At 43.0% G+C, this 22,855-nt stretch overlaps 32 non-coding genes across 32 annotated transcripts; all 32 read left to right on the top strand.

The window, feature by feature from the left end:
- Window positions 1–268: 268 nt before the first annotated feature.
- Window positions 269–340, top strand: trnam-cau (transfer RNA methionine (anticodon CAU)). The gene has a single exon. It is a non-coding gene; the product is annotated as a tRNA-Met (tRNA).
- A 415-nt stretch (window positions 341–755) lies between these two features.
- On the top strand, window positions 756–827 carry trnam-cau (transfer RNA methionine (anticodon CAU)). The gene has a single exon. It is a non-coding gene; the product is annotated as a tRNA-Met (tRNA).
- Window positions 828–1,543: 716 nt separating this feature from the next.
- On the top strand, window positions 1,544–1,615 carry trnam-cau (transfer RNA methionine (anticodon CAU)). Its single transcript has one exon. It is a non-coding gene; the product is annotated as a tRNA-Met (tRNA).
- A 397-nt stretch (window positions 1,616–2,012) lies between these two features.
- Window positions 2,013–2,084, top strand: trnam-cau (transfer RNA methionine (anticodon CAU)). The gene has a single exon. It is a non-coding gene; the product is annotated as a tRNA-Met (tRNA).
- Window positions 2,085–3,312: 1,228 nt separating this feature from the next.
- Window positions 3,313–3,384, top strand: trnam-cau (transfer RNA methionine (anticodon CAU)). Its single transcript has one exon. It is a non-coding gene; the product is annotated as a tRNA-Met (tRNA).
- A 255-nt stretch (window positions 3,385–3,639) lies between these two features.
- trnar-ccu (transfer RNA arginine (anticodon CCU)) lies at window positions 3,640–3,712 on the top strand. The gene has a single exon. It is a non-coding gene; the product is annotated as a tRNA-Arg (tRNA).
- Window positions 3,713–4,097: 385 nt separating this feature from the next.
- trnam-cau (transfer RNA methionine (anticodon CAU)) lies at window positions 4,098–4,169 on the top strand. The gene has a single exon. It is a non-coding gene; the product is annotated as a tRNA-Met (tRNA).
- A 395-nt stretch (window positions 4,170–4,564) lies between these two features.
- trnam-cau (transfer RNA methionine (anticodon CAU)) lies at window positions 4,565–4,636 on the top strand. Its single transcript has one exon. It is a non-coding gene; the product is annotated as a tRNA-Met (tRNA).
- A 702-nt stretch (window positions 4,637–5,338) lies between these two features.
- On the top strand, window positions 5,339–5,410 carry trnam-cau (transfer RNA methionine (anticodon CAU)). The gene has a single exon. It is a non-coding gene; the product is annotated as a tRNA-Met (tRNA).
- Window positions 5,411–5,825: 415 nt separating this feature from the next.
- Window positions 5,826–5,897, top strand: trnam-cau (transfer RNA methionine (anticodon CAU)). Its single transcript has one exon. It is a non-coding gene; the product is annotated as a tRNA-Met (tRNA).
- Window positions 5,898–6,667: 770 nt separating this feature from the next.
- trnam-cau (transfer RNA methionine (anticodon CAU)) lies at window positions 6,668–6,739 on the top strand. The gene has a single exon. It is a non-coding gene; the product is annotated as a tRNA-Met (tRNA).
- A 397-nt stretch (window positions 6,740–7,136) lies between these two features.
- On the top strand, window positions 7,137–7,208 carry trnam-cau (transfer RNA methionine (anticodon CAU)). The gene has a single exon. It is a non-coding gene; the product is annotated as a tRNA-Met (tRNA).
- A 1,944-nt stretch (window positions 7,209–9,152) lies between these two features.
- On the top strand, window positions 9,153–9,224 carry trnam-cau (transfer RNA methionine (anticodon CAU)). Its single transcript has one exon. It is a non-coding gene; the product is annotated as a tRNA-Met (tRNA).
- Window positions 9,225–9,479: 255 nt separating this feature from the next.
- Window positions 9,480–9,552, top strand: trnar-ccu (transfer RNA arginine (anticodon CCU)). Its single transcript has one exon. It is a non-coding gene; the product is annotated as a tRNA-Arg (tRNA).
- Window positions 9,553–9,937: 385 nt separating this feature from the next.
- trnam-cau (transfer RNA methionine (anticodon CAU)) lies at window positions 9,938–10,009 on the top strand. The gene has a single exon. It is a non-coding gene; the product is annotated as a tRNA-Met (tRNA).
- A 395-nt stretch (window positions 10,010–10,404) lies between these two features.
- trnam-cau (transfer RNA methionine (anticodon CAU)) lies at window positions 10,405–10,476 on the top strand. Its single transcript has one exon. It is a non-coding gene; the product is annotated as a tRNA-Met (tRNA).
- Window positions 10,477–11,178: 702 nt separating this feature from the next.
- Window positions 11,179–11,250, top strand: trnam-cau (transfer RNA methionine (anticodon CAU)). The gene has a single exon. It is a non-coding gene; the product is annotated as a tRNA-Met (tRNA).
- A 1,257-nt stretch (window positions 11,251–12,507) lies between these two features.
- trnam-cau (transfer RNA methionine (anticodon CAU)) lies at window positions 12,508–12,579 on the top strand. Its single transcript has one exon. It is a non-coding gene; the product is annotated as a tRNA-Met (tRNA).
- Window positions 12,580–12,976: 397 nt separating this feature from the next.
- trnam-cau (transfer RNA methionine (anticodon CAU)) lies at window positions 12,977–13,048 on the top strand. Its single transcript has one exon. It is a non-coding gene; the product is annotated as a tRNA-Met (tRNA).
- Window positions 13,049–13,815: 767 nt separating this feature from the next.
- Window positions 13,816–13,887, top strand: trnam-cau (transfer RNA methionine (anticodon CAU)). The gene has a single exon. It is a non-coding gene; the product is annotated as a tRNA-Met (tRNA).
- A 397-nt stretch (window positions 13,888–14,284) lies between these two features.
- trnam-cau (transfer RNA methionine (anticodon CAU)) lies at window positions 14,285–14,356 on the top strand. The gene has a single exon. It is a non-coding gene; the product is annotated as a tRNA-Met (tRNA).
- Window positions 14,357–15,123: 767 nt separating this feature from the next.
- Window positions 15,124–15,195, top strand: trnam-cau (transfer RNA methionine (anticodon CAU)). The gene has a single exon. It is a non-coding gene; the product is annotated as a tRNA-Met (tRNA).
- A 397-nt stretch (window positions 15,196–15,592) lies between these two features.
- trnam-cau (transfer RNA methionine (anticodon CAU)) lies at window positions 15,593–15,664 on the top strand. The gene has a single exon. It is a non-coding gene; the product is annotated as a tRNA-Met (tRNA).
- Window positions 15,665–16,891: 1,227 nt separating this feature from the next.
- Window positions 16,892–16,963, top strand: trnam-cau (transfer RNA methionine (anticodon CAU)). Its single transcript has one exon. It is a non-coding gene; the product is annotated as a tRNA-Met (tRNA).
- A 255-nt stretch (window positions 16,964–17,218) lies between these two features.
- On the top strand, window positions 17,219–17,291 carry trnar-ccu (transfer RNA arginine (anticodon CCU)). Its single transcript has one exon. It is a non-coding gene; the product is annotated as a tRNA-Arg (tRNA).
- Window positions 17,292–17,676: 385 nt separating this feature from the next.
- Window positions 17,677–17,748, top strand: trnam-cau (transfer RNA methionine (anticodon CAU)). The gene has a single exon. It is a non-coding gene; the product is annotated as a tRNA-Met (tRNA).
- Window positions 17,749–18,143: 395 nt separating this feature from the next.
- On the top strand, window positions 18,144–18,215 carry trnam-cau (transfer RNA methionine (anticodon CAU)). The gene has a single exon. It is a non-coding gene; the product is annotated as a tRNA-Met (tRNA).
- Window positions 18,216–18,914: 699 nt separating this feature from the next.
- On the top strand, window positions 18,915–18,986 carry trnam-cau (transfer RNA methionine (anticodon CAU)). The gene has a single exon. It is a non-coding gene; the product is annotated as a tRNA-Met (tRNA).
- Window positions 18,987–19,401: 415 nt separating this feature from the next.
- Window positions 19,402–19,473, top strand: trnam-cau (transfer RNA methionine (anticodon CAU)). The gene has a single exon. It is a non-coding gene; the product is annotated as a tRNA-Met (tRNA).
- A 255-nt stretch (window positions 19,474–19,728) lies between these two features.
- trnar-ccu (transfer RNA arginine (anticodon CCU)) lies at window positions 19,729–19,801 on the top strand. The gene has a single exon. It is a non-coding gene; the product is annotated as a tRNA-Arg (tRNA).
- Window positions 19,802–20,184: 383 nt separating this feature from the next.
- trnam-cau (transfer RNA methionine (anticodon CAU)) lies at window positions 20,185–20,256 on the top strand. The gene has a single exon. It is a non-coding gene; the product is annotated as a tRNA-Met (tRNA).
- Window positions 20,257–20,497: 241 nt separating this feature from the next.
- trnar-ccu (transfer RNA arginine (anticodon CCU)) lies at window positions 20,498–20,570 on the top strand. The gene has a single exon. It is a non-coding gene; the product is annotated as a tRNA-Arg (tRNA).
- Window positions 20,571–22,855: the final 2,285 nt, after the last annotated feature.

The following is a 22,855-nucleotide window of genomic DNA, read 5'->3' as shown; positions in this document are numbered from 1 at the left end:
ACAAAAAAAAAAACCTTTTTCTAAAACCAGATTAGACTTTAGAACATTTGGCTGCTAGTGATAACAATGACCCAAAACAAGTCATGAAGTCCCATCAAGGGAAAAATGAAAAACACATATATAGGGTGCTCAGAAAGCAGAGATGTCCAGCAGATGCATTCATTTAAAGAGACTACTCTTGACAACAGACTAGACTTTAGACACTTGGTCTGGTAAGGAGAACCACGCCCATGAATAAGTCATCAAGTCCCATCAGGTATAGGAAGTGAGCAGAGTGGCGCAGCGGAAGCGTGCTGGGCCCATAACCCAGAGGTCGATGGATCGAAACCATCCTCTGCTAACTCCTCTTTATTCAGTGTTAACAAAAGTGAATGGCTGTGCAAACCTTTATTTGAACCTCCTCTTCTTGACGTCTTGGGCTTTGCATTATTGACAAGCAGAATCTAAAGTGTCTTCTGTTAACTTCACTTGATCCACTTAAAGAAATAAGAACTCTTTGGCAAACTCTTCTTGATAGTCTTTGTCTGCACCCATCAATGGTGCTCAGAAAGCAGAGTTATCAATCGGGTGCATGCTGGTCCCAGATGTTGAGTGATCAAAACCATCATTAGAAAAAGGTGGGAAAAGCAAATCTTTGCTTAATCAGAGTTTTCTTGACATCAGATTGGATTTTACAACAGTCGGCTGCTAACGATAACTATGACCCAAAACTAGTCCTCAAGACCCAAAACTAGTCCTCAAGTCCCAGAACTGTCAGCAGAGTGGCGCAGCGGAAGCGTGCTGGGCCCATAACCCAGAGGTCGATGGATCGAAACCATCCTCTGCTAACTTCAGTTGCTGCTTGATAACAGAAATGTAAGGCAAGTAATTGTTGACTGTTTTCATCTGAAAGCAGAGATGTCCATCTGATGCATGTTGGTCCCAGAGGTTGAGTGATTAAAACCATCATCAGAAAGAGAACAGCTTTCCGAAGGAGTAATTTTTTTTTTGACTAAGCTAAATCCACAGGAACCTGCCTCTGCTGGCCATAATGCCATCAGCCTCACACTCACGAACAGCAACATGCGGCCCCGCTAGAGCCCTAGTGGCCAAATGGATAAGGCCCTGGCCTCCTAAGCCAGGGATTGTGGGTTCGAGTCACATCTGGGGTGGTTAGATGGTAGATGGTAGATGGTAGATGCCTGCCTACTTTTGCTGTTTAAGTGATTGAAAACTGTTGCTTGATGTCTACCTGTATATATGCAAACAGAAAGGGTTGGCAAAACTTGCCATCATTACAAAAAAAAAAACTTTTTCTAAAACCAAATTAGACTTTAGAACGGTTGGCTGCTAGTGATAACAATGACCCAAAACAAGTCATGAAGTCCCATCAAGGGAAAAATGAAAAACACATATATAGGGTGCTCAGAAAGCAGAGATGTCCAACAGATGCATTCATTTAAAGAGACTACTCTTGACAACAGACTAGACTTTAGACACTTGGTGTAGTAAGGATAACCACGCCCATGAACAAATCATCAAGTCCCATCAGGTTTGGGCAGCGAGCAGAGTGGCGCAGCGGAAGCGTGCTGGGCCCATAACCCAGAGGTCGATGGATCGAAACCATCCTCTGCTAGCTCCTCTTTATTCAGTGTTAACAATAGTGAATGGCTTTGCAAACCTTTATTTGAACCTCCTCTTCTTGACATCTTGGGCTTTGCATTATTTGACAAGCAGAATCTAAAGTGTCTTCTGTTAACTTCACTTGATCCACTTAAAGAAATTAGAACTCTTTGGCAAACCCTTCTTGATAGTCTTTGTCTGCAACCATCAATGGTGCTCAGAAAGCAGAGTTATCAATCGGGTGCATGCTGGTCCCAGATGTTGATTGATCAAAACCATCATGAGAAAAAGGTGGGAAAAGCAAATCTTTGCTTAATCAAAGTTTTCTTGACATCAGATTGCATTTTACAACAGTCGGCTGCTAACGATAACCATGACCCTAAAACAAGTCCTCAAATCCCAGAACTGTCAGCAGAGTGGCGCAGCGGAAGCGTGCTGGGCCCATAACCCAGAGGTCGATGGATCGAAACCATCCTCTGCTAACTTCAGTTGCTGCTTGATAACAGAAATGTAAGACAAGTAATCGTTGGCTGTTTTTATCTGAAAGCAGAGATGTGCATGTTGATCACAGAGGTTGAGTGATTAAAACCTTCATCAGAAAGAAAACAGCTTTCAGTAGGAGTCTTTTTTTTTTTTTTGACTAAGCTAAATCCACAGGAACCTGCCTCTGCTGGCCATAATGCCATCAGCCTCACACTCACAAACAGCAACACACAGCCCCACTAGAGCCCCAGTGGCCTAATGCATAAGCAATAGGCCACTGGGGCTCTAGTGGGGCTGTGTGTTGCTGTTTGTGAGTGTGAGGCCCTAGCCTCCCAAACCAAGGATTGTGGGTTCGAGTCCTGTCCGGGGTGGTTAGATGGTAGATGGTAGATACCTGCCTACTTCTGCTGTTTAAGTGATTGAAAACTGTTGCTTGGTTGATGTCTACCTGTATATATGCAAACAGAAAGGGTTGGCAAAACTTGCCATTATTACAAAAAAAAAACCTTTTTCTAAAACCAGATTAGACTTTAGAACATTTGGCTGCTAGTGATAACAATGACCCAAAACAAGTCATAAAGTCCCATCAAGGGAAAAATGAAAAACACATATATAGGGTGCTCAGAAAGCAGAGATGTCCAGCAGATGCATTCATTTAAAGAGACTACTCTTGACAACAGATTAGACTTTAGACACTTGGCGTGGTAAGGACAACCACGCCCATGAACAAGTAATCAAGTCCCATCAGGCTAATGCAGTGAGCAGAGTGGTGCTGTGGAAGCGTGCTGGGCTCATTACCCAGAAGTTGATGGATCGAAACCATCTTTTGCTAGCTCCTCTTTATACAGTGTTAACAAAAAAGACTGGGTGTGCAAACCATTATTTGAACCTCCTCTTCTTGACATCTTGGGCTTTGCATTATTGACAAGCAGAATCTAAAGTGTCCTCTGTTAGCTTCACTTGATCCACTTAAAGAAATAAGAACTCTTTGGCAAACCCTTCTTGATAGTCTTTGTCTGCACCCATCAATGGTGCTCAGAAAGCAGAGCTTTCAATCGGGTGCATGCTGGTCTCAGATGTTGAGTGATCAAAACCATAATCAGAAAAAGGTGGGAAAAGCAAATCTTTGCTTAATCAAAGTTTTCTTGACATCAGATTGGATTTTACAGCAGTCAGCTGCTAACGATAACCATGACCCAAAACTAGTCCTCAAGTCCCAGAACTGTCAGCAGAGTGGCGCAGCGGAAGCGTGCTGGGCCCATAACCCAGAGGTCGATGGATCGAAACCATCCTCTGCTAACTTCAGTTGCTGCTTGATAACAGAAATGTAAGGCAAGTAATTGTTGACTGTTTTTATCTGAAAGCAGAGATGTCCATCTGATGCATGTTGGTCCCAGAGGTTGAGTGATTAAAACCATCATCAGAAAGAGAACAGCTATCAGTATGAGTGATTCTTTTTTTGTGACTTTAAACTAAATCTACAGGAACCTGCCTCTGCTGGCCATAATGCCATCAGCCTCACACTCACGAACAGCAACATGCAGCCCCGCTAGAGCCCCAGTGGCCTAATGGATAAGGCACTGGCCTCCTAAGCCAGGGATTGTGGGTTCGAGTCACATTTGGGGTGGTTAGATGGTAGATGCCTACCCACTTCTGCTATTTGAGTGATTGAGAACTGTTGCTTGATTGATGTCTACCTGTATATATATGCAAACAGAAAGGGTTGGCAAAGCTTGCCATCATTACAAAAAAAAACAACTTTTTCTAAAACCAAATTAGACTTTAGAACGGTTGGCTGCTAGTGATAACAATGACCCAAAACAAGTCATCAAGTCCCATCAAGGGAAAAATGAAAAACACATATATAGGGTGCTCAGAAAGCAGAGATGTCCAGCAGATGCATTCATTTAAAGAGACTACTCTTGAAAATAGACTAGACTTTAGACACTTGGCATGGTAAGGATAACCACGCCCATGAACAAATCATCAAGTCCCATCAGGTTCGGGCAGCGAGCAGAGTGGCGCAGCGGAAGCGTGCTGGGCCCATAACCCAGAGGTCGATGGATCGAAACCATCCTCTGCTAGCTCCTCTTTATTCAGTGTTAACAAAAGTGAATGGCTTTGCAAACCTTTATTTGAACCTCCTCTTCTTGACATCTTGGGCTTTGCATTATTGACAAGCAGAATCTAAAGTGTCTTCTGTTAACTTCACTTGATCCACTTAAAGAAATTAGAACTCTTTGGCAAACCCTTCTTGATAGTCTTTGTCTGCAACCATCAATGGTGCTCAGAAAGCAGAGTTATCAATCGGGTGCATGCTGGTCCCAGATGTTGAGTGATCAAAACCATCATGAGAAAAAGGTGGGAAAAGCAAATCTTTGCTTAATCAAAGTTTTATTGACATCAGATTGCATTTTACAACAGTTGGCTGCTAACGATAACCATGACCCAAAACAAGTCCTCAAGTCCCAGAACTGTCAGCAGAGTGGCGCAGCGGAAGCGTGCTGGGCCCATAACCCAGAGGTCGATGGATCGAAACCATCCTCTGCTAACTTCAGTTGCTGCTTGATAACAGAAATGTAAGGCAAGTAATTGTTGACTGTTTTCATCTGAAAGCAGAGATGTCCATCTGATGCATGTTGGTCCCAGAGGTTGAGTGATTAAAACCATCATCAGAAAGAGAACAGCTTTCCGAAGGAGTAATTTTTTTTTTGACTAAGCTAAATCCACAGGAACCTGCCTCTGCTGGCCATAATGCCATCAGCCTCACACTCACGAACAGCAACATGCGGCCCCGCTAGAGCCCCAGTGGCCAAATGGATAAGGCCCTGGCCTCCTAAGCCAGGGATTGTGGGTTCGAGTTACATCTGGAGTGGTTAGATGGTAGATGCCTGCCTACTTCTGCTGTTTAAGTGATTGAAAACTGTTGCTTGATGTCTACCTGTATATATGCAAACAGAAAGGGTTGGCAAAGCTTGCCATCATTACAAAAAAAAAAGCTTTTTCTAAAACCAGATTAGACTTTAGAACGGTTGGCTGCTAGTGATAACAATGACCCAAAACAAGTCATAAAGTCCCATCAAGGGAAAAATAAAAAACACATATATAGGGTGCTCAGAAAGCAGAGATGTCCAGCAGATGCATTCATTTAAAGAGACTACTCTTGACAACAGACTAGACTTTAGACACTTGGTGTAGTAAGAATAACCACGCCCATGAACAAATCATCAAGTCCCATCAGGTTTGGGCAGTGAGCAGAGTGGCGCAGCGGAAGCGTGCTGGGCCCATAACCCAGAGGTCGATGGATCGAAACCATCCTCTGCTAGCTCCTCTTTATTCAGTGTTAACAAAAGTGAATGGCTGTGCAAACCTTTATTTGAACCTCCTCTTCTTGACATCTTGGGCTTTGCATTATTGACAAGCAGAATCTAAAGTGTCTTCTGTTAACTTTACTTGATCCACTTAAAGAAATAAGAACTCTTTGGCAAACCCTTCTTGATAGTCTTCGTCTGCACCCATCAATGGTACTCAGAAAGCAGAGTTATCAATCGGGTGCATGCTGGTCCGAGATGTTGATTGATCAAAACCATCATCAGAAAAAGGTGGGAAAAGCAAATGATTGCTTAATCAAAGTTTTCTTGACATCAGATTGGATTTTAAAACAGTCGGCTGCTAACGATAACAATGACCCAAAACTAGTCCTCAAGACCCAAAACTAGTCCTCAAGTCCCAGAACTGTCAGCAGAGTGGCGCAGCGGAAGCGTGCTGGGCCCATAACCCAGAGGTCGATGGATCGAAACCATCCTCTGCTAACTTCAGTTGCTGCTTGATAACAGAAATGTAAGGCAAGTAATTGTTGGCTGTTTTTATCTGAAAGCAGAGATGTGCATGTTGATCACAGAGGTTGAGTGATTAAAACCTTCATCAGAAAGAAAACAGCTTTCAGTAGGAGTCTTTTTTTTTTTTTTTGACTAAGCTAAATCCACAGGAACCTGCCTCTGCTGGCCATAATGCCATCAGCCTCACACTCACAAACAGCAACACACAGCCCAACTAGAGCCCCAGTGGCCTAATGCATAAGCATTAGCATAAGCATTAGGCCACTGGGGCTCTAGTGGGGCTGTGTGTTGCTGTTTGTGAGTGTGAGGCCCTAGCCTCCCAAACCAAGGATTGTGGGTTCGAGTCCTGTCCGGGGTGGTTAGATGGTAGATGGTAGATACCTGCCTACTTCTGCTGTTTAAGTGATTGAAAACTGTTGCTTGATGTCTACCTGTATATATGCAAACAGAAAGGGTTGGCAAAACTTGCCATTATTACAAAAAAAAAACCTTTTTCTAAAACCAGATTAGACTTTAGAACATTTGGCTGCTAGTGATAACAATGACCCAAAACAAGTCATAAAGTCCCATCAAGGGAAAAATGAAAAACACATATATAGGGTGCTCAGAAAGCAGAGATGTCCAGCAGATGCATTCATTTAAAGAGACTACTCTTGAAAACAGACTAGACTTTAGACACTTGGTGTAGTAAGGATAACCACGCCCATGAACAAATCATCAAGTCCCATCAGGTTTGGGCAGCGAGCAGAGTGGCGCAGCGGAAGCGTGCTGGGCCCATAACCCAGAGGTCGATGGATCGAAACCATCCTCTGCTAGCTCCTCTTTATTCAGTGTTAACAATAGTGAATGGCTTTGCAAACCTTTATTTGAACCTCCTCTTCTTGACATCTTGGGCTTTGCATTATTTGACAAGCAGAATCTAAAGTGTCTTCTGTTAACTTCACTTGATCCACTTAAAGAAATTAGAACTCTTTGGCAAACCCTTCTTGATAGTCTTTGTCTGCAACCATCAATGGTGCTCAGAAAGCAGAGTTATCAATCGGGTGCATGCTGGTCCCAGATGTTGATTGATCAAAACCATCATGAGAAAAAGGTGGGAAAAGCAAATCTTTGCTTAATCAAAGTTTTCTTGACATCAGATTGCATTTTACAACAGTCGGCTGCTAACGATAACCATGACCCTAAAACAAGTCCTCAAATCCCAGAACTGTCAGCAGAGTGGCGCAGCGGAAGCGTGCTGGGCCCATAACCCAGAGGTCGATGGATCGAAACCATCCTCTGCTAACTTCAGTTGCTGCTTGATAACAGAAATGTAAGACAAGTAATCGTTGGCTGTTTTTATCTGAAAACAGAGATGTGCATGTTGATCACAGAGGTTGAGTGATTAAAACCTTCATCAGAAAGAAAACAGCTTTCAGTAGGAGTCTTTTTTTTTTTTTGACTAAGCTAAATCCACAGGAACCTGCCTCTGCTGGCCATAATGCCATCAGCCTCACACTCACAAACAGCAACACACAGCCCCACTAGAGCCCCAGTGGCCTAATGCATAAGCAATAGGCCACTGGGGCTCTAGTGGGGCTGTGTGTTGCTGTTTGTGAGTGTGAGGCCCTAGCCTCCCAAACCAAGGATTGTGGGTTCGAGTCCTGTCCGGGGTGGTTAGATGGTAGATGGTAGATGGTAGATGGTAGATACCTGCCTACTTCTGCTGTTTAAGTGATTGAAAACTGTTGCTTGGTTGATGTCTACCTGTATATATGCAAACAGAAAGGGTTGGCAAAACTTGCCATTATTACAAAAAAAAAACCTTTTTCTAAAACCAGATTAGACTTTAGAACATTTGGCTGCTAGTGATAACAATGACCCAAAACAAGTCATAAAGTCCCATCAAGGGAAAAATGAAAAACACATATATAGGGTGCTCAGAAAGCAGAGATGTCCAGCAGATGCATTCATTTAAAGAGACTACTCTTGAAAACAGACTAGACTTTAGACACTCTGCTAACTTCAGTTGCTGCTTGATAACAGAAATGTAAGACAAGTAATCGTTGGCTGTTTTTATCTGAAAGCAGAGATGTGCATGTTGATCACAGAGGTTGAGTGATTAAAACCTTCATCAGAAAGAAAACAGCTTTCAGTAGGAGTCTTTTTTTTTTTTTGACTAAGCTAAATCCACAGGAACCTGCCTCTGCTGGCCATAATGCCATCAGCCTCACACTCACAAACAGCAACACACAGCCCCACTAGAGCCCCAGTGGCCTAATGCATAAGCAATAGGCCACTGGGGCTCTAGTGGGGCTGTGTGTTGCTGTTTGTAAGTGTGAGGCCCTAGCCTCCCAAACCAAGGATTGTGGGTTCGAGTCCTGTCCGGGGTGGTTAGATGGTAGATGGTAGATACCTGCCTACTTCTGCTGTTTAAGTGATTGAAAACTGTTGCTTGGTTGATGTCTACCTGTATATATGCAAACAGAAAGGGTTGGCAAAACTTGCCATTATTACAAAAAAAAAACCTTTTTCTAAAACCAGATTAGACTTTAGAACATTTGGCTGCTAGTGATAACAATGACCCAAAACAAGTCATAAAGTCCCATCAAGGGAAAAATGAAAAACACATATATAGGGTGCTCAGAAAGCAGAGATGTCCAGCAGATGCATTCATTTAAAGAGACTACTCTTGACAACAGATTAGACTTTAGACACTTGGCGTGGTAAGGACAACCACGCCCATGAACAAGTAATCAAGTCCCATCAGGCTAATGCAGTGAGCAGAGTGGTGCTGTGGAAGCGTGCTGGGCTCATTACCCAGAAGTTGATGGATCGAAACCATCTTTTGCTAGCTCCTCTTTATACAGTGTTAACAAAAAAGACTGGGTGTGCAAACCATTATTTGAACCTCCTCTTCTTGACATCTTGGGCTTTGCATTATTGACAAGCAGAATCTAAAGTGTCCTCTGTTAGCTTCACTTGATCCACTTAAAGAAATAAGAACTCTTTGGCAAACCCTTCTTGATAGTCTTTGTCTGCACCCATCAATGGTGCTCAGAAAGCAGAGCTTTCAATCGGGTGCATGCTGGTCTCAGATGTTGAGTGATCAAAACCATAATCAGAAAAAGGTGGGAAAAGCAAATCTTTGCTTAATCAAAGTTTTCTTGACATCAGATTGGATTTTACAGCAGTCAGCTGCTAACGATAACCATGACCCAAAACTAGTCCTCAAGTCCCAGAACTGTCAGCAGAGTGGCGCAGCGGAAGCGTGCTGGGCCCATAACCCAGAGGTCGATGGATCGAAACCATCCTCTGCTAACTTCAGTTGCTGCTTGATAACAGAAATGTAAGGCAAGTAATTGTTGACTGTTTTTATCTGAAAGCAGAGATGTCCATCTGATGCATGTTGGTCCCAGAGGTTGAGTGATTAAAACCATCATCAGAAAGAGAACAGCTATCAGTATGAGTGATTCTTTTTTTGTGACTTTAAACTAAATCTACAGGAACCTGCCTCTGCTGGCCATAATGCCATCAGCCTCACACTCACGAACAGCAACATGCAGCCCCGCTAGAGCCCCAGTGGCCTAATGGATAAGGCACTGGCCTCCTAAGCCAGGGATTGTGGGTTCGAGTCACATTTGGGGTGGTTAGATGGTAGATGCCTACCCACTTCTGCTATTTGAGTGATTGAGAACTGTTGCTTGATTGATGTCTACCTGTATATATATGCAAACAGAAAGGGTTGGCAAAGCTTGCCATCATTACAAAAAAAAACAACTTTTTCTAAAACCAAATTAGACTTTAGAACGGTTGGCTGCTAGTGATAACAATGACCCAAAACAAGTCATCAAGTCCCATCAAGGGAAAAATGAAAAACACATATATAGGGTGCTCAGAAAGCAGAGATGTCCAGCAGATGCATTCATTTAAAGAGACTACTCTTGAAAATAGACTAGACTTTAGACACTTGGCATGGTAAGGATAACCACGCCCATGAACAAATCATCAAGTCCCATCAGGTTCGGGCAGCGAGCAGAGTGGCGCAGCGGAAGCGTGCTGGGCCCATAACCCAGAGGTCGATGGATCGAAACCATCCTCTGCTAGCTCCTCTTTATTCAGTGTTAACAAAAGTGAATGGCTTTGCAAACCTTTATTTGAACCTCCTCTTCTTGACATCTTGGGCTTTGCATTATTGACAAGCAGAATCTAAAGTGTCTTCTGTTAACTTCACTTGATCCACTTAAAGAAATTAGAACTCTTTGGCAAACCCTTCTTGATAGTCTTTGTCTGCAACCATCAATGGTGCTCAGAAAGCAGAGTTATCAATCGGGTGCATGCTGGTCCCAGATGTTGAGTGATCAAAACCATCATGAGAAAAAGGTGGGAAAAGCAAATCTTTGCTTAATCAAAGTTTTATTGACATCAGATTGCATTTTACAACAGTTGGCTGCTAACGATAACCATGACCCAAAACAAGTCCTCAAGTCCCAGAACTGTCAGCAGAGTGGCGCAGCGGAAGCGTGCTGGGCCCATAACCCAGAGGTCGATGGATCGAAACCATCCTCTGCTAACTTCAGTTGCTGCTTGATAACAGAAATGTAAGGCAAGTAATTGTTGACTGTTTTCATCTGAAAGCAGAGATGTCCATCTGATGCATGTTGGTCCCAGAGGTTGAGTGATTAAAACCATCATCAGAAAGAGAACAGCTTTCCGAAGGAGTAATTTTTTTTTTGACTAAGCTAAATCCACAGGAACCTGCCTCTGCTGGCCATAATGCCATCAGCCTCACACTCACGAACAGCAACATGCGGCCCCACTAGAGCCCCAGTGGCCAAATGGATAAGGCCCTGGCCTCCTAAGCCAGGGATTGTGGGTTCGAGTTACATCTGGGGTGGTTAGATGGTAGATGCCTGCCTACTTCTGCTGTTTAAGTGATTGAAAACTGTTGCTTGATGTCTACCTGTATATATGCAAACAGAAAGGGTTGGCAAAGCTTGCCATCATTACAAAAAAAAAAGCTTTTTCTAAAACCAGATTAGACTTTAGAACGGTTGGCTGCTAGTGATAACAATGACCCAAAACAAGTCATAAAGTCCCATCAAGGGAAAAATAAAAAACACATATATAGGGTGCTCAGAAAGCAGAGATGTCCAGCAGATGCATTCATTTAAAGAGACTACTCTTGACAACAGACTAGACTTTAGACACTTGGTGTAGTAAGAATAACCACGCCCATGAACAAATCATCAAGTCCCATCAGGTTTGGGCAGTGAGCAGAGTGGCGCAGCGGAAGCGTGCTGGGCCCATAACCCAGAGGTCGATGGATCGAAACCATCCTCTGCTAGCTCCTCTTTATTCAGTGTTAACAAAAGTGAATGGCTGTGCAAACCTTTATTTGAACCTCCTCTTCTTGACATCTTGGGCTTTGCATTATTGACAAGCAGAATCTAAAGTGTCTTCTGTTAACTTTACTTGATCCACTTAAAGAAATAAGAACTCTTTGGCAAACCCTTCTTGATAGTCTTCGTCTGCACCCATCAATGGTACTCAGAAAGCAGAGTTATCAATCGGGTGCATGCTGGTCCGAGATGTTGATTGATCAAAACCATCATCAGAAAAAGGTGGGAAAAGCAAATGATTGCTTAATCAAAGTTTTCTTGACATCAGATTGGATTTTAAAACAGTCGGCTGCTAACGATAACAATGACCCAAAACTAGTCCTCAAGACCCAAAACTAGTCCTCAAGTCCCAGAACTGTCAGCAGAGTGGCGCAGCGGAAGCGTGCTGGGCCCATAACCCAGAGATCGATGGATCGAAACCATCCTCTGCTAACTTCAGTTGCTGCTTGATAACAGAAATGTAAGGCAAGTAATTGTTGGCTGTTTTTATCTGAAAGCAGAGATGTGCATGTTGATCACAGAGGTTGAGTGATTAAAACCTTCATCAGAAAGAAAACAGCTTTCAGTAGGAGTCTTTTTTTTTTTTTTTGACTAAGCTAAATCCACAGGAACCTGCCTCTGCTGGCCATAATGCCATCAGCCTCACACTCACAAACAGCAACACACAGCCCAACTAGAGCCCCAGTGGCCTAATGCATAAGCATTAGCATAAGCATTAGGCCACTGGGGCTCTAGTGGGGCTGTGTGTTGCTGTTTGTGAGTGTGAGGCCCTAGCCTCCCAAACCAAGGATTGTGGGTTCGAGTCCTGTCCGGGGTGGTTAGATGGTAGATGGTAGATACCTGCCTACTTCTGCTGTTTAAGTGATTGAAAACTGTTGCTTGATGTCTACCTGTATATATGCAAACAGAAAGGGTTGGCAAAACTTGCCATTATTACAAAAAAAAAACCTTTTTCTAAAACCAGATTAGACTTTAGAACATTTGGCTGCTAGTGATAACAATGACCCAAAACAAGTCATAAAGTCCCATCAAGGGAAAAATGAAAAACACATATATAGGGTGCTCAGAAAGCAGAGATGTCCAGCAGATGCATTCATTTAAAGAGACTACTCTTGAAAACAGACTAGACTTTAGACACTTGGTGTAGTAAGGATAACCACGCCCATGAACAAATCATCAAGTCCCATCAGGTTTGGGCAGCGAGCAGAGTGGCGCAGCGGAAGCGTGCTGGGCCCATAACCCAGAGGTCGATGGATCGAAACCATCCTCTGCTAGCTCCTCTTTATTCAGTGTTAACAATAGTGAATGGCTTTGCAAACCATTATTTGAACCTCCTCTTCTTGACATCTTGGGCTTTGCATTATTTGACAAGCAGAATCTAAAGTGTCTTCTGTTAACTTCACTTGATCCACTTAAAGAAATTAGAACTCTTTGGCAAACCCTTCTTGATAGTCTTTGTCTGCAACCATCAATGGTGCTCAGAAAGCAGAGTTATCAATCGGGTGCATGCTGGTCCCAGATGTTGATTGATCAAAACCATCATGAGAAAAAGGTGGGAAAAGCAAATCTTTGCTTAATCAAAGTTTTCTTGACATCAGATTGCATTTTACAACAGTCGGCTGCTAACGATAACCATGACCCTAAAACAAGTCCTCAAATCCCAGAACTGTCAGCAGAGTGGCGCAGCGGAAGCGTGCTGGGCCCATAACCCAGAGGTCGATGGATCGAAACCATCCTCTGCTAACTTCAGTTGCTGCTTGATAACAGAAATGTAAGACAAGTAATCGTTGGCTGTTTTTATCTGAAAGCAGAGATGTGCATGTTGATCACAGAGGTTGAGTGATTAAAACCTTCATCAGAAAGAAAACAGCTTTCAGTAGGAGTCTTTTTTTTTTTTTGACTAAGCTAAATCCACAGGAACCTGCCTCTGCTGGCCATAATGCCATCAGCCTCACACTCACAAACAGCAACACACAGCCCCACTAGAGCCCCAGTGGCCTAATGCATAAGCAATAGGCCACTGGGGCTCTAGTGGGGCTGTGTGTTGCTGTTTGTGAGTGTGAGGCCCTAGCCTCCCAAACCAAGGATTGTGGGTTCGAGTCCTGTCCGGGGTGGTTAGATGGTAGATGGTAGATGGTAGATACCTGCCTACTTCTGCTGTTTAAGTGATTGAAAACTGTTGCTTGGTTGATGTCTACCTGTATATATGCAAACAGAAAGGGTTGGCAAAACTTGCCATTATTACAAAAAAAAAACCTTTTTCTAAAACCAGATTAGACTTTAGAACATTTGGCTGCTAGTGATAACAATGACCCAAAACAAGTCATAAAGTCCCATCAAGGGAAAAATGAAAAACACATATATAGGGTGCTCAGAAAGCAGAGATGTCCAGCAGATGCATTCATTTAAAGAGACTACTCTTGAAAACAGACTAGACTTTAGACACTTGGTGTAGTAAGGATAACCACGCCCATGAACAAATCATCAAGTCCCATCAGGTTTGGGCAGCGAGCAGAGTGGCGCAGCGGAAGCGTGCTGGGCCCATAACCCAGAGGTCGATGGATCGAAACCATCCTCTGCTAGCTCCTCTTTATTCAGTGTTAACAATAGTGAATGGCTTTGCAAACCTTTATTTGAACCTCCTCTTCTTGACATCTTGGGCTTTGCATTATTTGACAAGCAGAATCTAAAGTGTCTTCTGTTAACTTCACTTGATCCACTTAAAGAAATTAGAACTCTTTGGCAAACCCTTCTTGATAGTCTTTGTCTGCAACCATCAATGGTGCTCAGAAAGCAGAGTTATCAATCGGGTGCATGCTGGTCCCAGATGTTGATTGATCAAAACCATCATGAGAAAAAGGTGGGAAAAGCAAATCTTTGCTTAATCAAAGTTTTCTTGACATCAGATTGCATTTTACAACAGTCGGCTGCTAACGATAACCATGACCCTAAAACAAGTCCTCAAATCCCAGAACTGTCAGCAGAGTGGCGCAGCGGAAGCGTGCTGGGCCCATAACCCAGAGGTCGATGGATCGAAACCATCCTCTGCTAACTTCAGTTGCTGCTTGATAACAGAAATGTAAGACAAGTAATCGTTGGCTGTTTTTATCTGAAAGCAGAGATGTGCATGTTGATCACAGAGGTTGAGTGATTAAAACCTTCATCAGAAAGAAAACAGCTTTCAGTAGGAGTCTTTTTTTTTTTTTGACTAAGCTAAATCCACAGGAACCTGCCTCTGCTGGCCATAATGCCATCAGCCTCACACTCACAAACAGCAACACACAGCCCCACTAGAGCCCCAGTGGCCTAATGCATAAGCAATAGGCCACTGGGGCTCTAGTGGGGCTGTGTGTTGCTGTTTGTGAGTGTGAGGCCCTAGCCTCCCAAACCAAGGATTGTGGGTTCGAGTCCTGTCCGGGGTGGTTAGATGGTAGATGGTAGATGGTAGATACCTGCCTACTTCTGCTGTTTAAGTGATTGAAAACTGTTGCTTGGTTGATGTCTACCTGTATATATGCAAACAGAAAGGGTTGGCAAAACTTGCCATTATTACAAAAAAAAAACCTTTTTCTAAAACCAGATTAGACTTTAGAACATTTGGCTGCTAGTGATAACAATGACCCAAAACAAGTCATAAAGTCCCATCAAGGGAAAAATGAAAAACACATATATAGGGTGCTCAGAAAGCAGAGATGTCCAGCAGATGCATTCATTTAAAGAGACTACTCTTGAAAACAGACTAGACTTTAGACACTTGGTGTAGTAAGGATAACCACGCCCATGAACAAATCATCAAGTCCCATCAGGTTTGGGCAGCGAGCAGAGTGGCGCAGCGGAAGCGTGCTGGGCCCATAACCCAGAGGTCGATGGATCGAAACCATCCTCTGCTAGCTCCTCTTTATTCAGTGTTAACAATAGTGAATGGCTTTGCAAACCTTTATTTGAACCTCCTCTTCTTGACATCTTGGGCTTTGCATTATTTGACAAGCAGAATCTAAAGTGTCTTCTGTTAACTTCACTTGATCCACTTAAAGAAATTAGAACTCTTTGGCAAACCCTTCTTGATAGTCTTTGTCTGCAACCATCAATGGTGCTCAGAAAGCAGAGTTATCAATCGGGTGCATGCTGGTCCCAGATGTTGATTGATCAAAACCATCATGAGAAAAAGGTGGGAAAAGCAAATCTTTGCTTAATCAAAGTTTTCTTGACATCAGATTGCATTTTACAACAGTCGGCTGCTAACGATAACCATGACCCTAAAACAAGTCCTCAAATCCCAGAACTGTCAGCAGAGTGGCGCAGCGGAAGCGTGCTGGGCCCATAACCCAGAGGTCGATGGATCGAAACCATCCTCTGCTAACTTCAGTTGCTGCTTGATAACAGAAATGTAAGACAAGTAATCGTTGGCTGTTTTTATCTGAAAGCAGAGATGTGCATGTTGATCACAGAGGTTGAGTGATTAAAACCTTCATCAGAAAGAAAACAGCTTTCAGTAGGAGTCTTTTTTTTTTTTTGACTAAGCTAAATCCACAGGAACCTGCCTCTGCTGGCCATAATGCCATCAGCCTCACACTCACAAACAGCAACACACAGCCCCACTAGAGCCCCAGTGGCCTAATGCATAAGCAATAGGCCACTGGGGCTCTAGTGGGGCTGTGTGTTGCTGTTTGTGAGTGTGAGGCCCTAGCCTCCCAAACCAAGGATTGTGGGTTCGAGTCCTGTCCGGGGTGGTTAGATGGTAGATGGTAGATACCTGCCTACTTCTGCTGTTTAAGTGATTGAAAACTGTTGCTTGGTTGATGTCTACCTGTATATATGCAAACAGAAAGGGTTGGCAAAACTTGCCATTATTACAAAAAAAAAACCTTTTTCTAAAACCAGATTAGACTTTAGAACATTTGGCTGCTAGTGATAACAATGACCCAAAACAAGTCATAAAGTCCCATCAAGGGAAAAATGAAAAACACATATATAGGGTGCTCAGAAAGCAGAGATGTCCAGCAGATGCATTCATTTAAAGAGACTACTCTTGACAACAGATTAGACTTTAGACACTTGGCGTGGTAAGGACAACCACGCCCATGAACAAGTAATCAAGTCCCATCAGGCTAATGCAGTGAGCAGAGTGGTGCTGTGGAAGCGTGCTGGGCTCATTACCCAGAAGTTGATGGATCGAAACCATCTTTTGCTAGCTCCTCTTTATACAGTGTTAACAAAAAAGACTGGGTGTGCAAACCATTATTTGAACCTCCTCTTCTTGACATCTTGGGCTTTGCATTATTGACAAGCAGAATCTAAAGTGTCCTCTGTTAGCTTCACTTGATCCACTTAAAGAAATAAGAACTCTTTGGCAAACCCTTCTTGATAGTCTTTGTCTGCACCCATCAATGGTGCTCAGAAAGCAGAGCTTTCAATCGGGTGCATGCTGGTCTCAGATGTTGAGTGATCAAAACCATAATCAGAAAAAGGTGGGAAAAGCAAATCTTTGCTTAATCAAAGTTTTCTTGACATCAGATTGGATTTTACAGCAGTCAGCTGCTAACGATAACCATGACCCAAAACTAGTCCTCAAGTCCCAGAACTGTCAGCAGAGTGGCGCAGCGGAAGCGTGCTGGGCCCATAACCCAGAGGTCGATGGATCGAAACCATCCTCTGCTAACTTCAGTTGCTGCTTGATAACAGAAATGTAAGGCAAGTAATTGTTGACTGTTTTTATCTGAAAGCAGAGATGTCCATCTGATGCATGTTGGTCCCAGAGGTTGAGTGATTAAAACCATCATCAGAAAGAGAACAGCTATCAGTATGAGTGATTCTTTTTTTGTGACTTTAAACTAAATCTACAGGAACCTGCCTCTGCTGGCCATAATGCCATCAGCCTCACACTCACGAACAGCAACATGCAGCCCTGCTAGAGCCCCAGTGGCCTAATGGATAAGGCACTGGCCTCCTAAGCCAGGGATTGTGGGTTCGAGTCACATCTGGGGTGGTTAGATGGTAGATGCCTACCCACTTCTGCTATTTGAGTGATTGAGAACTGTTGCTTGATTGATGTCTACCTGTATATATATGCAAACAGAAAGGGTTGGCAAAGCTTGCCATCATTACAAAAAAAAAAAACTTTTTCTAAAACCAAATTAGACTTTAGAACGGTTGGCTGCTAGTGATAACAATGACCCAAAACAAGTCATCAAGTCCCATCAAGGGAAAAATGAAAAACACATATATAGGGTGCTCAGAAAGCAGAGATGTCCAGCAGATGCATTCATTTAAAGAGACTACTCTTGACAACAGACTAGACTTTAGACACTTGGTGTAGTAAGGATAACCACGCCCATGAACAAATCATCAAGTCCCATCAGGTTCGGGCAGCGAGCAGAGTGGCGCAGCGGAAGCGTGCTGGGCCCATAACCCAGAGGTCGATGGATCGAAACCATCCTCTGCTAGCTCCTCTTTATTCAGTGTTAACAAAAGTGAATGGCTTTGCAAACCTTTATTTGAACCTCCTCTTCTTGACATCTTGGGCTTTGCATTATTGACAAGCAGAATCTAAAGTGTCTTCTGTTAACTTCACTTGATCCACTTAAAGAAATTAGAACTCTTTGGCAAACCCTTCTTGATAGTCTTTGTCTGCAACCATCAATGGTGCTCAGAAAGCAGAGTTATCAATCGGGTGCATGCTGGTCCCAGATGTTGAGTGATCAAAACCATCATGAGAAAAAGGTGGGAAAAGCAAATCTTTGCTTAATCAAAGTTTTATTGACATCAGATTGCATTTTACAACAGTTGGCTGCTAACGATAACCATGACCCAAAACAAGTCCTCAAGTCCCAGAACTGTCAGCAGAGTGGCGCAGCGGAAGCGTGCTGGGCCCATAACCCAGAGGTCGATGGATCGAAACCATCCTCTGCTAACTTCAGTTGCTGCTTGATAACAGAAATGTAAGGCAAGTAATTGTTGACTGTTTTCATCTGAAAGCAGAGATGTCCATCTGATGCATGTTGGTCCCAGAGGTTGAGTGATTAAAACCATCATCAGAAAGAGAACAGCTTTCCGAAGGAGTAATTTTTTTTTTGACTAAGCTAAATCCACAGGAACCTGCCTCTGCTGGCCATAATGCCATCAGCCTCACACTCACGAACAGCAACATGCGGCCCCACTAGAGCCCCAGTGGCCAAATGGATAAGGCCCTGGCCTCCTAAGCCAGGGATTGTGGGTTCGAGTTACATCTGGGGTGGTTAGATGGTAGATGCCTGCCTACTTCTGCTGTTTAAGTGATTGAAAACTGTTGCTTGATGTCTACCTGTATATATGCAAACAGAAAGGGTTGGCAAAGCTTGCCATCATTACAAAAAAAAAAGCTTTTTCTAAAACCAGATTAGACTTTAGAACGGTTGGCTGCTAGTGATAACAATGACCCAAAACAAGTCATAAAGTCCCATCAAGGGAAAAATAAAAAACACATATATAGGGTGCTCAGAAAGCAGAGATGTCCAGCAGATGTATTCATTTAAAGAGACTACTCTTAACAGACTAGACTTTAGACACTTGGTGTAGTAAGGATAACCACGCCCATGAACAAGTCATCAAGTCCCATCAGGTTTGGGCAGCGAGCAGAGTGGCGCAGCGGAAGCGTGCTGGGCCCATAACCCAGAGGTCGATGGATCGAAACCATCCTCTGCTAGTTCCTCTTTATTCAGTGTTAACAAAAGTGAATGGCTGTGCAAACCTTTATTTGAACCTCCTCTTCTTGACATCTTGGGCTTTGCATTATTGACAAGCAGAATCTAAAGTGTCTTCTATTAACTTCACTTGATCCACTTAAAGAAATAAGAACTCTTTGGCAAACCCTTCTTGATAGTCTTCGTCTGCACCCATCAATGGTACTCAGAAAGCAGAGTTATCAATCGGGTGCATGCTGGTCCGAGATGTTGATTGATCAAAACCATCATCAGAAAAAGGTGGGAAAATCAAATCTTTGCTTAATCAAAGTTTTCTTGACATCAGATTGGATTTTACAACAGTCGGCTGCTAACGATAACAATGACCCAAAACTAGTCCTCAAGACCCAAAACTAGTCCTCAAGTCACAGAACTGTCAGCAGAGTGGCGCAGCGGAAGCGTGCTGGGCCCATAACCCAGAGGTCGATGGATCGAAACCATCCTCTGCTAACTTCAGTTTCTGCTTGATAACAGAAATGTAAGGCAAGTAATTGTTGGCTGTTTTTATCTGAAAGCAGAGATGTCCATCTGATGCATGTTGGTCCCAGAGGTTGAGTGATTAAAACCATCATCAGAAAGAGAACAGCTATCAGTAGGAGTGATTCTTTTTTTGTGACTTTAAACTAAATCCACAGGAACCTGCCTCTGCTGGCCATAATGCCATCAGCCTCACACTCACGAACAGCAACATGCAGCCCCGCTAGAGCCCCAGTGGCCTAATGGATAAGGCACTGGCCTCCTAAGCCAGGGATTGTGGGTTCGAGTCACATCTGGGGTGGTTAGATGGTAGATGCCTACCCACTTCTGCTATTTGAGTGATTGAGAACTGTTGCTTGATTGATGTCTACCTGTATATATGCAAACAGAAAGGGTTGGCAAAGCTTGCCACCATTCCAAAAAAAAACAACTTTTTCTAAAACCAAATTAGACTTTAGAACGGTTGGCTGCTAGTGATAACAATGACCCAAAACAAGTCATAAAGTCCCATCAAGGGAAAAATGAAAAACACATATATAGGGTGCTCAGAAAGCAGAGATGTCCAGCAGATGCATTCATTTAAAGAGACTACTCTTGAAAATAGACTAGACTTTAGACACTTGGCGTGGTAAGGATAACCACGCCCATGAACAAGTCATCAAGTCCCATCAGGCTTATGCAGTGAGCAGAGTGGCGCAGTGGAAGCGTGCTGGGCCCATAACCCAGAGGTCGATGGATCGAAACCATCCTCTGCTAAATTCAGTTGCTGCTTGGAAACAGAAATGTAAGGCAAACAATTGTTGACTGTTTTTATCTGAAAGCAGAGATGTCCATCTGATGCATGTTGGTCCCAGAGGTTGAGTGATCAAAACCATCATCAGCTAGAGAACAGCTTTTAGTAGCTGGGAATTTAAGCTAAATCGACAAGTACCTCCTTCTGCTGGCCATAATGCCATCAGCCTCACATTCACGAACAAAATCATGCTGTTCCACTAGAGCCCCAGTGGCCTAATGGATAAGGCATTGGCTTCCTAAGCCAGGGATTGTGGGTTCGAGTCCCATCTGGGGTGTTTAGACAGCAGATGCCTGCCCACTTCTGCTGTTTGATTGATAGAAAACTGTTGCTTGATTAACATCTACCCGTATTTATGCAAACAGAAAGGGTTTGCAAAGGTTACCAAAAAAACCTTTTCCTGAAACCAGATTAGACTTTAGAACGTTTAGCTGCTACCGATAACCATGACCCAAAACTAGTCCTTAAGTCCCAGAACCGTCAGCAGAGTTGTGCAGCTGAAGCGTGCTGAGCCCATAACCCAGAGGTCAATGGATCGAAACCATCCTCTGCTAACTTCAGTTGATGCTTTTTTGTGTGACTTTAAGCTAAATCGACAAGAACCTCCCGCTGCTGGCCATAATGCCATCAGCCTCATACTCACGAACAGCAACATGCAGTCCCGCTAGAGCCCAAGTGGCCTAATGTATAAGGCACTGGCCTCCTAAACCAGGGATTGTGGGTTTGTGTCCCATCTGGGGTGGTTATATGGCAGATGCCTGCCCACTTCTGCTGTTTGAGTGATTGAAAACTGTTGCTTGATTGATGTCTCCCTGTACTTATGCAAACAGAAAGTGTTGGCAAAGCTTGCCATCATTACAAAAAAAAAACTTTTCCTGAAACCAGATTAGACTTTAGAACGTTTGGCTGCTAACGATAACCATGACCCAAAACAAGTCATTAAGACCCATCAAGGGAAAAATGAAAAACACAACATATGGCAAAGCATTGTTAATTCTCCTCATCTGCACCCATGTAGAGTGCTCAGAAAGCAGAGATGTCCAGCAGATGCATTCATTTAAAGAGATTATTCTTGACAATAGACTAGACTGTAGACCCTTGGTCTGGTAAAAACCACACCCATGAACAAGTCATCTAGTCCCATCAGAATTAGGCAGTGAGCAGAGCGGCGCAGTGGAAGTGTGCTGGGCCCTTAACACAGAGGTCGATGGTTCAAAACCATCCTCTGCTCTTTATCCACTGTTAACAAAAGTGAATGGGTGTGCAAACCTTTATTTGAACCTCTTCTTCTTGACATATTGGGCTTTTCATTATTGACATTATTGTCCTCTGTTAACTTCACTTGATCCACTTAACGAATCGTAAAACTACATTTGATCTCATTTAAAACATTATTTAGCCCACTCATATAATTGGTGAAATAGGATGGGTCACACCTTACCACTGAGAAGAAAGCAAGATGTAGCAACAAAGAAAGTAAGTAGAAATGGAAGAGCAGAAATAAAAATGGTTGTTACAATATGTCAAGCTCCTGCAGCCATCTACGACAACCAAGTTTTTGGAATAACAGTAAAGAAAGAAAGCAGGGATGACAATGAGTGAGCAGCAATCAGCCCCAACAACTGTTGCAGCATGGATACAAACATGGAGACATAAAAAGTGACAGCCGAAAAGTACCAAACACTGGGCTGAGTGCTGGCATTTGCACTGGTGAAACACAGAACTGGACTGAACCCAGCAGCGTGGTTTCAAGAGAAAGCAGATCGCCAACAACTTCAAACCAAAGAAAGTGTGATCATGCCCAACGAGGTGCAGGTGAATGTAAGTTAAGAGAAACTGCGCCACCATCCCAGCCACAAAACTTCAAAGCAGAAGGACTTGATTCTGTAGCTGTACCCCCATTGCTTTCCATGGCAGGTGGGCTCATTACAATTTGTTATAAGTAACCTTTAGTAAAAATAAACCTAATTAATTAATTGTTTTTAAAAAGATATAACATGTTTATTTGTAGACTCATCACCTAAACCAATCCTATGCCAGGAATTTGAATTTCTGTTGGTGGGCAAACTAACAATTATGACTAAGTGCAATTCAGTTATACAATTAGGGGCTTGCTCAGGAGCGGCAATGGTGGGACCTGATCCAGCAACCTTCTGATAACTAGTCCATTACTTTAACCACTGAGCTACCACTATACAAGAAACAAGTACAAGGATGTGTAGCAGTGTTAAGACTAGCCCAGATTTACTAAGCTCTCTAATAAATAATCAACAAGAGTGATATAAAGATAATCAAAAATGGGTGGTGTGATGCATTATTGCCCTGCACACAATGCAGTGCTTTATTTCACATACTTCACTTTTACTGTGGCAACTTGCTAACAACTGCTAAACTTCTTATTGAATTAAGTTTCATTTCGATTAGTTACATAGTGAAACATTTCCAGATCAAGTCAATATCTGACTTTATTTAATGTTACAGCAGGAATAATGAGTTACTTGCCAATATAATTTATATAATTATATATTTATATACATTCAGACATAACATTAAAACCACCTC

This window comes from Trichomycterus rosablanca, chromosome 2 (genome assembly GCF_030014385.1).
Source record: "Trichomycterus rosablanca isolate fTriRos1 chromosome 2, fTriRos1.hap1, whole genome shotgun sequence".
Lineage (NCBI taxonomy): Eukaryota > Metazoa > Chordata > Actinopteri > Siluriformes > Trichomycteridae > Trichomycterus > Trichomycterus rosablanca.
This window is presented reverse-complemented; position numbering and strand designations above follow the sequence as displayed.